The sequence below is a fragment of the Hydra vulgaris genome, chromosome 13 (genome assembly GCF_038396675.1).
Source record: "Hydra vulgaris chromosome 13, alternate assembly HydraT2T_AEP".
In the NCBI taxonomy this organism is placed as follows: Eukaryota; Metazoa; Cnidaria; class Hydrozoa; order Anthoathecata; family Hydridae; genus Hydra; species Hydra vulgaris.
This window is the reverse complement of record NC_088932.1, coordinates 54315817-54327500: the sequence shown is the minus strand read 5'-3', so window position 1 is coordinate 54327500 and position 11684 is coordinate 54315817. Positions and strand designations below refer to the sequence as shown.

Here is an 11684-nt window from a genome sequence, read left to right as displayed (position 1 = left end):
CCAAAGCCCGCTATTCTCAGGTCATGAAATTACTTATTTTATCACAAAAATTAGGCTCTCGCGACTACAGGAGAATCTTAATATGGGCAAATCTGTAACTCCACCTCTCTGGTTTGGACTTTGTCACCTCAACTAAAGACAAAGCTGAATTGTTTGCTAAGAACTTTTTATCAATATCATCTCTTGATTTCACTAGTTGCGTTCTACCTAATATAGCCATCAAAATCACAGTTTGATCTCTCTAAAACTGTTATTTCATTCTTCATCATCATACGAATCCCCCTATCAAAGTACCTCTTAGAAATATTTAAAAGCTGACTGGGACTCTTTCCGTGATTTTCTTCGTGATGGCCCTTGGGTAGAAATCTTTCGTCTTCCTGTTGACAAATGTGCTTCTCAAATTGTCACCTCACCTAAAGACAAAGCTGAATTGTTTGCTAAGAACTTTTTATCAATATCATGTTTTGATTTCACTAGTTGCGTTCTACCTGATATAGCCATCAAACAAGTTGATTCATTGCTTAACATTCGTATCACTCCAGCTTCTGTATCTAAAGTGATTTCCTTCTTAGACTCATCTACAGCTTGTGGCCCGGACAACATACCTATTATAGTCTTGCAGAAGTGTTCTCTGGAGCTGTCGTCTATTTTTCAAAACTATTCAACAAGTGCTTATCAGAGTCTTATTTTCCAGCCTGCTGGAAAGTGGCATTTGTTATCTCTATTTTCAAAAATTCTGGAGAGCGATCTGATTTGTCTAATTCCCGTCCCATCAGTCTTCTTCCTATCATAAACAAGGTTTTTGAATCTTTAATTAACAAACACTTAATCTCTCATCTTGAATCTAATAACTTACTTTCTGATCATCAATATGGATTTCGATCTTCTTGTTCTACAGCTGTAGTTCTACAGCAACAGTAATAACCGATAGGTTTTATCATGCATTAGATAAAGGTGGAGAGGTTAAGGCCATAGCTCTTGACATTTCAAAAGTTTTTGATAAAGTTAGGCACGTTGGTGTTCTCCATAAGCTTTCTTCAAATAGTGTATCTGGTAACATCTTTAAGATTATTAAATTCTTCCTTTCCAATTGTAGTATAAAAGTTGTCCTCGATGGACAGCACTTTTCTTAATCTGTAACTTCAGGGGTTCCTCAAGGTTCTATCCTTGTCCTTATACTCTTTTTAATTTACATTAACGATCTTTCAGATATTCTGACATCTAAGGTGGCATTGTTCGCTGATGATACTACCATTTATTCTTGTCATGCTAAGAAGCCAAAATTCTCTGATTGCTTAGAGGAGGCATTTGAGCTTGAAAAGGATATCACTTCTGCTACAGCATGGGGCTCACTGTGGTTGGTGAACTTTAATTCAGATAAAACTTAATTTATTTCAGCCAATCGTTATCGCAATAATTTAGATCTTCCTATATTTATGAATGGTAATATACTCGATGAGTCATCTACCCTTCATCTTCTAGGATTAACTCTTACTTCTGATCTTTCTTGGAGACCATATATCAAATCCGTTGCAAAATTAGCATCTGCTAAGGTTGCATCTCTTTATTGAGCTTGATACTTTCTTACTTGGGATTTTATTCTCTATCTTTATAAATCTAAAATCCGGACTTGTATGGAATACTGTTGCCATATCTAGGGCAAATCTTCTAATGATGCCCTTTCTCTTTTAGACAAGGTGAAAAAACGCATTGTAAACCTAGTTGGATCTGCTCTTGCAGCCAACCTCCAACCATTATTACATCGTCATAATGTTGATTCTCTTTCTCTTTTCTATAAATACTATACTGGGCACTGCTCTAAAGAGCTAGCGTCTCTTGTGCCATTTACTAAATTTTATTCTCTTGTAACTCGTCATTCAATTAAGTCTCATTCTTTTTCTGTGACTGTTCCTAAGTGCTCCAAAAACTTTTATTCGTCTTAAATTAACAGAGATCTCCACTAAAGATTTATTGGAAAACTATTTCTTGTATATACATTGTATATATATATATATATATATATATATATATATATATATATATATATATATATATATATATATATATATATATATATATATATATATATATATATATATATATATATATATATATATATATATATATATATATATATATATATATATATATACATATATATATATATATATATATATATATATATATATATATATATATATATATATATATATATATATATATATATATATATATATATATATATATATATATATATATATATATATATATATATATATATATATATATATCTATATATATCTATTAACCTCGAAGCTAAAAATATTGCAAACACACTCAACTTAAGCAAACGAATAAAAATAATCGCATAGTCTGAAGCTTTTATTACACTTAAAGACCTCAAAGAATCGTTCCAAAACAATAAACCCTGCCGTCTATTGAACCCTGCCAAAAATGAACTTGGTCAAATAAGCAAAAAATACCTTGATACTATAAATAAAAAAATTAGAACTGTATTAAGTTTGAACCAATGGAAAAAACCACTGATGCAATCAAATGGTTTGAAAATATACCAGATAAACAACATTGCTTTTTTATTCAATTTGACATTGTCGATTTTTACCCCACTATTACATCAGAAATACTAAGTAATGCAATACTGTTTGCAAAAAAACACACAAGTATTAGCGAAGAGAACATCAGAGTCATTAAACATTGCAGAAAGTCATTGCTATTTTTTAAAAAGAAACATGGAAGAAAAACTTAGCACACGACTGCTTTGATGTCACAATGGGTTGCTTTGACGGTGCAGAAGTTTGTGAACTGGTGGGCCTATATATATTAGACTCACTATCTAAAATAATAAATAAAGAAGACGTTGGACTATATCGTGACGATGTTCTGATGATACTTCGTAAAAAAACTGGATCACAAATTGATAGAATACGAAAAAACATAATTAGAGTTTTAAAAACGGTTTTAAAATAGAGATCCAAACAAACCTACCCGCAGTCAACTTCTTAGATGTATCCTTTAACTTAGAAAAAAGCTCCTACCAACCTTTCGAAAAACCAAATGAATATCTTCGTTACATCCACTCTGATTCCAACCACCCTCCGCAAGTAATAAAGCAAATCCCGATCTCTATCAACAACAGATTATCACTAAATTCCTCGAATGAAAAAACATTTAATTTATCTATATTAGAATACGAAGATGAACTAAGAAGAAATGGCTTCACTAATTTTAATTTAAAGTATAACCCCCAAAAAAGAGAAAAAAAGACAAGAAAAATAAATATAATATGGTTTAACCCCCCTTACAGTAAAAGCGTCTCTACCAATGTCGGACATATCTTCCTGAACTTAATCGACAAACACTTTCCAACATCCCACCCCCTAAGTAAACTATTCAATCGAAACACCATCAAATTGAGTTACAGCTGCACCAAAAATATCGAAAGTATAATAAAAAGCCACAACAAGAAAATTAGTTCAGAAAGACCAAAAGAATACCCACCCTGCCATTGCATAAAAAAAGAAAACTGCCCTATAATAGGAAAATGTAGAGCCTCTGATGTTATTTATAAATGTAAAATATCTCCCCCCCCCCCCAACATCCCAGAAAAAGTATATATTGGCCTAGCAGAAGGTGAATGGAAGAAAAGATGGACTAACCACAAACACTCATTCACAAACAAAAAAATGAAAAATTCAACCACCCTTTCAAAGTATATATGGCAGATAAAAGAAAACTTAAAAATAACACCAAAATTAACTTGGTCAATAATTAAAAAAGTCCCCGCCTACAGCAACGTAACAAAAAAATGCTTGCTTTGCCTTCATGAAAAACTTTGCATAATATCATACAAAGGTACGCAAAAATTATTAAATAAAAAAACAGAAATTATTTCAAAGTGCCGCCACGAAAACAAGTTCTTGCTTGACAACCACGAGCCCAAAGATTAAAAAACCAAACCAAACCAAACGCTCGCAAATAGTTATAGTTTTATAATTGTTTTTGAACGCCACGATGTTTATTAAGTATATTTTTTAACGAAAAAAACAATGTATTTTTTACCTGATGATTGCTAAACGCATGAAACCTTTTAGTAGTAAAAATCATGTAGTTATTTTTAATTAATCTCGTCAAAAAATCAATTATATATATATATATATATATGTATATATATATATATATATATATATATATATATATATATATATATATATATATATATATATATATATATATATATATATATATATATATATATATATAAAGATGTTGTTTTATAATTTTTTTATTTCTAAAAAATTTAAATTAATGATAAAGAGTGGCTAGTCCAAAACCTTAGTTTAGTAGATGGATAGACATATCTAGGATGGCATACCTAATAAGTTTTTATAGTTTACTTTGTATCCATATTTCTATTTTTTTGATTTTATTCTTTGTTTAGAACTTCAATACACTTTGCTTCAAATTTGCAGAAAAATTTTCAGCTGATTTAAGATTTGCAAGCCCAAATCCTTGATAAGCTTAAAAAGCATCGAACAAAGTGGAGATGTTGTTAAAAATATTTTTATGAACAAATGTCCTTTTATTATTCCAAGAAACCAATGTAATAAGGTTCTGTCTGATGTTTAGCTCCATTATTCTAAGTTTACTAAATTTTGTTTCCTATCTCAGATGCTAGAATCTTGATACTTTTGATAAGTCTTCAACAGGGTTATTAACTAAAATAAGTCTAACATTTAATCTCTAATTCATGGGTCTGACTTTTTACTTCTTTCCAGAATAAGGCAGAGTTTTTTGCAAAAAAATCTTATTCTAGTTCAACTCTTGAATCTCATGACCACACTCTTCCTGCCAGTTAAACAGATTAACCCATTGTTAAACATTAAAATCAGTATGGCTTTTTATGGTAAAGTTAATTTTCAATTTTCAAAAGACAAGATTTTCATCGTAGTCTTAAAAAAGTGTTCTCCAGAATTCTCTTCAATTTTTGCTAAACTTTTAAAATGTGCTATATAAGTGGTTCCAATTTTTTAAAACTCTAAAAATAACTTTGATCTCTCCTACTACCTTACGATTAGTCTTTACTCTGTTATTAGCTTCTTTAAATAACGTTTTTGAGATTAATAAATTATTTCTTTCTAAATGCGAAATTAAAGTTATTTTTGAAGACCTACACTCTACTTTATTTAAGTAACTTTAGGGGTACCACAAAGTTCTATCTTTGCTCCTGTAATATTTCTTATCTACAATAACAATCTTCAAGAAAATTTTACATCTAAAGTACCTCTATTAGCTAAAAACTCAACTTTATACTTTTGTCTTGACAAAAAATCTTCACTCTTTGATTGCTTAGAACAAGCGCCTGGTTTTAATCTGATCTCTCTTCTGCAACAGCCTAAGGCTTGCAGTGGCTTGTTGATTTAAAGTTTAAGGCAAAAAAATCATTTATTTAATTCAAAAAAATATTGCAATATTGCTAGCATTCCTATATTGACGAATAACAACCCTCTTACTCTCTTACTCTCAGACAAAGTCTAAAAGCACATTGTAAATGTAGTTAGACCTGCTTTATCTGCCAAGCTTGAACCAATCTCTAATTGTTATAAGATTGCATTTCTTTCTTTTTTCTATAAATACTATCATGGTCAATGTCCAAACAAGCTATCATCACTATTACGATAAACAAAAACTCATACTTAATTGGCTTCGTATTCAACAAGTTGCATGCTTTTACTGTATCTGTCCCTTCAAGCTGTAAAAACTTTTATTAATCCATTTTTCGTCCTTGCACATCAAAAAAGCCTTTTAACTCTTCCCCATCTTTGTGTTTTTATTTTTAATACATCCTGCAACTTTTAAAGTTTTCAGTTAACTATTTACTTTTTTAACTCATAACTTAATACTGATTGCTTGCAATCTTGTTGAAGGTAAATTCGAGTTTGAAAATATGTAAATGTATGCCAGTATGTAATAAATAAAACTGTAAATATAAAATTATAATACAAAAAGTATTATAAATTTTTTTCTAGCCCCGGCTATCAAGCCCTGCTAAATCTTATAATTTTGCAGTGGTTGGGACAGGGTATTACGGCATTTAGATTTGGTTCAATATTTAATCATGCTTTTAATTTATTTTAATAATTTTTAAGGTTACAAAAATAAGAGGAATGGGAGGAACGGCTCCACGGAAAACAGTTTAAAATGTTTTGAATGCTATCATGGAAAACAGGCGTTATTTAGCTCTTTACTATAAATGCATAAAAGGTGAGCATTGAATGCGAGTTTGTAGCTATTGCATTTTATATAAGACTGAAATATTTTTGTTAACAGTCAATAGCAGAATGTGAAACAGTAATACGTTGCTCATTTTCTCCTATTTATTATTTGCAAATATATAGTTTTTTTATCTCTGACCTTCCAAAACTTATGAGTATTTTAATATAAACTTTTATTGTGGATGTCTTTTAGTTTGTATACTTTTTGGAAATCAAATTCAAAAAAAAAATTTATTTACTTTGCTTTTGAATTTAATTGTTTATTTTTGGTTTTCTAAAACATGCTCTATGATTGACAGACAACTTTGGTATAAATATTATTTCTTTAGATACATTGTATGTGGCAATTTGGTTACGATGCAAGCAACATCAAGTGTGTAATTGTCGACATATTAAAACGAGCCAAAAATAATGTTTTTGCTAGATTATATTTATATATTAATATTGTCAAAAACATTACTCTTTTTATTTTTTTGTTATGATTTGGGTCAATACTGGACACACATACTGGGATTTAGTTAATTATGAAGTAACCTTACTATTATCCTAATTAGGGTTGCCACTCGTGTTGAATCCCAAAAACACGTGTATATTAAATTTAGACTTTGTGGGAAAAAAAGAGACTTTATTTCTTGTATAAAGATGCCATTTTTTATAATTGCTAGAAATGGAGTCGGTATGAGAATGAGCTGAATAAAATTAAGCGCTGAATGAACGGACAAAATTTAGGCGTCCGTAAGACGTTCAAAAGCGTCTATTGTGGACCTCCGAACGGACTGTTTTGGACGTTCTTGGACGTACTCTATTTGTCCAAAATGGACGGACGAAAGTCGATGCATTTGGTGCGTCTGATGGACGTCCTTTTGGACGTCCGTGTGCCCTTTGGGTTTTTGGTATTTATTTTTTTATATAATTTTTTCTTTTTTTAAATACAAAATTATAGTCATACAAAGGAAACAATACAGAAGGTAGTGGCATATAGACATTAATTTTTTATGCGTGTAGTTAAAGTTACTAGTAACTAAGTTACTATTTAAATTAGTAAATAATTAGTAACTCATTACTTATTAGATAAATGATACAAGGTATAAAGTCTACACTTTGACTCAGCAGTTCTTATTACTTATATTTATAAGTTGAATATTCTAATTTGAACATTAAATCCATTGAACTTAAGATTTGGGCAATTAAAACAATTAACTTTTATATACAATTAAATTGGCCTTTGAAGTTTCAAATCTAATTCTAAGTAATTACTACTTAGTGAATTAATAAATGAATGTATTGTGGAACTTGATTCACTTCATCGCATCAGTTTAATTAAACCTAATAAACTATAAAATTATAAACCATTAATTTGAACTTCAAAGTATAGCAAAATCACTTGGTACAAATGAGTGAATTTAGTAATATTAATAGAAGTCTATAACTAATTAAATAAGAATTATTTGATGAAATTACTAATTTCATATTTAAACTATAATATGCCTAATTAAGGCATGTTATAGTTTAAAAGTGCAACTTGTTCTCAATGGTCAGGCAAAAGTTTCTTTTAACTTCAAATTACAGAAATAAAAAAATGCCCATGGGTTTCGCGCCCAGTCAAGTAAATTTAAAACTGAATGAAGCAAAAAAATTAGATATAGTCATAAAAGTGTACGTCAACAAAATTAAAATACATTAAACTTTGAAAATATTTTAGACACTTCAAAACTTTATGAAATTTTAGTATATGTACTTTCAAAATACATCCTTGTTATATTAAAACCTTATTTTTCATAATGATTTGTGTTTATATTTCGTAAAATCTTATTTTCCATATAATCACATTATATTTAATAAGCGCATTATATATTTTATAAAACCTTATTTTCCATGATTCTGTTTGTTTTTTTGTTTTGTTTTTTGTTTGTTTTTTACTTGACAACCATGACCAGCAAGGACTCATTTTTTGAAGTCAAAAATTGAACTCTTACCTTTGATCCTCTTTATTTTTACGCTGAATAGTAACATTGCATTTAATCTTTTCAAACTATCAAGACTAAATCGTTAGATTTAATAAATAATATACTAATTGTTGTAGGAAAGTCATTCAACAAATTTGTTTTACAATGGAAACTAGTGTATGTTATCCAACTTAACGTCGGTTGTAAAATTTGTTGTAAAACAAATGATGTGGAAATAGAAACAAGTTGGTTCCTGCAAAAGTTGCAGTACAACATAATTGCACAACTATTTTACATTCGATTTCTACAATTATTGATAACCAAGCTTGAGTAATTTTAATTACCGAAAAATAATATACCGAAACTAATGATTCGGCAAACATAAACCCAAAATGAATTTTGGTTTTGGCAACTTATATTGACCCTTATGATTTCAAAATAATAAATCAATTAAATATATTTTCTCTATTGCACATCAATATACGAATCATGCAACATAATTTTTTAAAAAAATTTAAAGAATTTTTAAATATTCTAAACTACAGTTTTGATGTCGAAGCTCTTACAGAGACATGACATGAATCAGAAACTTTTATTGAATCCAATTCAAATTTTAACTTACCAAATTATGCGTAATTACTCAACCCCAACGAAGTGGTAAAAAAGGTGGAGAACTTTGTTTTTACATTTTAGAGAATTATTTATTTAAGATTTAAAAAGCAATTATGCTTAACCAAAAATGATTACGAATGTTTAGAATAGAAATCATTAGTGAAAAATTTAAAAACATTGTCATTGTATGTGTGTACCGTTTTCCGAGTGGCACGGTAAAAAATTTCTAAGATTTTATTAGTAATATATTATTTAAAAATAACAGTAAAATATTGTGCATTACCGGCGAATTAGGGAAACCTGTTGTTCCTAGGTCGGTTTTTTAGATAAATATTGTTCATTGCTATTTGACGTACATCACACAAATCATATTTGCATATTTTGAAAGGTCAGTTATTTGGGTACTCACCACCAAGGTATCAGAAATGTATTTTTTATACTTAGTACATAAATTTTAAAGTTAAAAAAAAAGTAATTAAGGTCAAGGTACAACATACCCTATGTACCTGGGCCAGTACTACGGTGTACCTAGGACATATTGAGAATTTGGAGGTAATTTAAGTAAGTTATTAACTTTTCTTAACCAAAATTGTTTTATTCGGTCTATTACATTATTTAACAAAGCATCTTGGAAATTCAATACAAAATCAAAATGATATTAAATTTTTTTATAGCTTTTTAAACAAAATTTTTAAACAAAAACAACAAACTTTTAGTCACTATTTTGTCACATCACAAACTTTTAATTTAGAAGGTAGGTAGACCTAGGTTTATATTTATATTTCATTTTGTATTTCATATATATATTTATAGACACACATATATGTATATACACACACCTTTTATATTTAAACAATTAACTTTATAAATGATCACTTCTCTCTCAACTTTTTAATCAGCGATTGGGATGAGCTTTTATAAGAATACTGTCAATATGAAGTTATATTATTCCGCATTATGCATTTAGTAGAAATCCCAGTACTTACGTATCTCTGGAATATAATAAATTTTTCTGTTCTTGTTAACTTTTTGCTTTTTGGTTTTATTTTTTTTCTATAATGCAACTTATCGGGTACAGCTTCAAATCCTCGTTTTCAGGCCATTTCCAGTTTTTAAGTGATTTTTGCATTGATTTTAGTAATACACCTTCTTCAGATGTTAATTCTACCTTTCCGACAAAATAAGAACCTTTATATAAAAACGTAACATAGTCTCCAACATTGTAATTTTCTTTATTAGGATGTTCAACCTGCAGGTTCTCATCTTCACTGTTATTGTCAGAGGTAGCTTCAGATGTGTCACTTGTTGAATAGTTATTAGAATGAATACTAGTTTCTGTTTCGGATAGAACTCTTCTTTTTATCTTTTTTTGCATTATGGAGATTTTTTGCATTATGGAGATTATTTAATAATCTTTTTTTATTCATTATTTGAAACATGTTTTTTAGCCTTTATATTTTCAATTTCTTGCTTTTCTGGTGTATCGGTCTAAGTTCTGAATATTTCTTTTTGTTTTCCTTTTCGTGTTTTTTTACGATGTTCAGCTTTTGGGTGAGGACGTATTATACCCGGCAATATCAAAGTTTGCCATTCTCCGTGTATAACTTCAAAACCTGAAGCTAATTAGATTAATAATAAGAACTGATAAGATTAATTCTGGTGGGTGATTTTTTAGTAAGTGGACGATCAGAATAAAATCAGCATCTATATAGATGTTTTCAAAGGATGAAACCCAGTTGAACTAAAACCTTTACAAAAATTGTTTGGTGTAAAGGCAAGAAGAAAAAACTTTCCCACTAAGCCAGCAATATCATATACAGTTAATGGTTTTCCTACATGACCTGGAGACATTAGTAACTCGTAAGCCGCTGTAATAAAATAAGTCTTGAAAGGCCCCAAAACTGACTTGTCTAATGGTTGCATATGATTACTAGTATGTGGATGCAGAGTGATAAGCTTTACACCATTATCTTTGGCTATTTGTATTGCGGTTACTGAAGTATGACTTTCATGGTTGTCCATAATGAGAATGACAGGTTGCTCTTTTGTAGGCTTTGCATATTTTATAAATTGCTGGAGGAATTTCTAAAATATGCAAATGAGTTCATATTTTCTGGAGAAAATATGGACTCGTTCGACCAACCGGATAGATTGGCACCTCCAATACTGCCTTCAAGAGCTCCATTTATCATAAAATTTTACTTGAGGGAATATCAGCATGGGTGGAATAAAACCACCACCTGCATTAATAGCCGCTATCATTGTAACCGTTGTTTCTCTTTTAGCGCTAGTCATTGACCCAACTTGCTTCGTGCCAAGAGGTGCTAATATCTTTTGAGGAACATGGACAGTTGGACAATCTAATTTCTTTTAAATTCCAGACATCAATTGCCTTTATGTCAGAGGGACATTGAAAAAGGGTTTATTATTACAAGCATATACTTAAAAAAACTAGCACTATGTTGATCAAAAAAACAGCTTATAAAACTTATTATAATATATTAAGTACTTTATTATAGTAAGTATGTACTAACCAGATAGTATTTTACATTATATAATTAGAAACTTTTCAAACAAATATATAATTTATATTAAACAACACTCTAAAATGTAGTAAATCAAAACAAAATTACAAAATGCAAAGTAAAAAACAAAACATTCTCTTTAAAAAGTATCTAATAATGTAGTGTAAAATACACACAGATTAGTAAATATTAAAAAAAACTTTCCTATCTAAGAAAAGAATCTTTTTTTAAACCTATTTCTTTGATCTAAATTTTCTTCAGTGATTTTTCTCACTTAAAACTTTTCTAGAAATGTCCGTGTCAAAAAA

The 11684-nt window shown here is 29.3% G+C and overlaps 1 long non-coding RNA gene across 1 annotated transcript in view; it reads left to right on the top strand.

The window, feature by feature from the left end:
- The window catches only part of LOC136090178 (uncharacterized), a 20708-nt gene extending 13948 nt beyond the window's left edge, over positions 1-6760 (top strand). Inside the window, exons 2-3 of the long non-coding RNA XR_010643227.1 lie at positions 6168-6282; positions 6623-6760. This is a non-coding gene — a long non-coding RNA (uncharacterized LOC136090178). The remainder of the gene's footprint in view (positions 1-6167; positions 6283-6622) is intronic.
- Positions 6761-11684: the final 4924 nt, after the last annotated feature.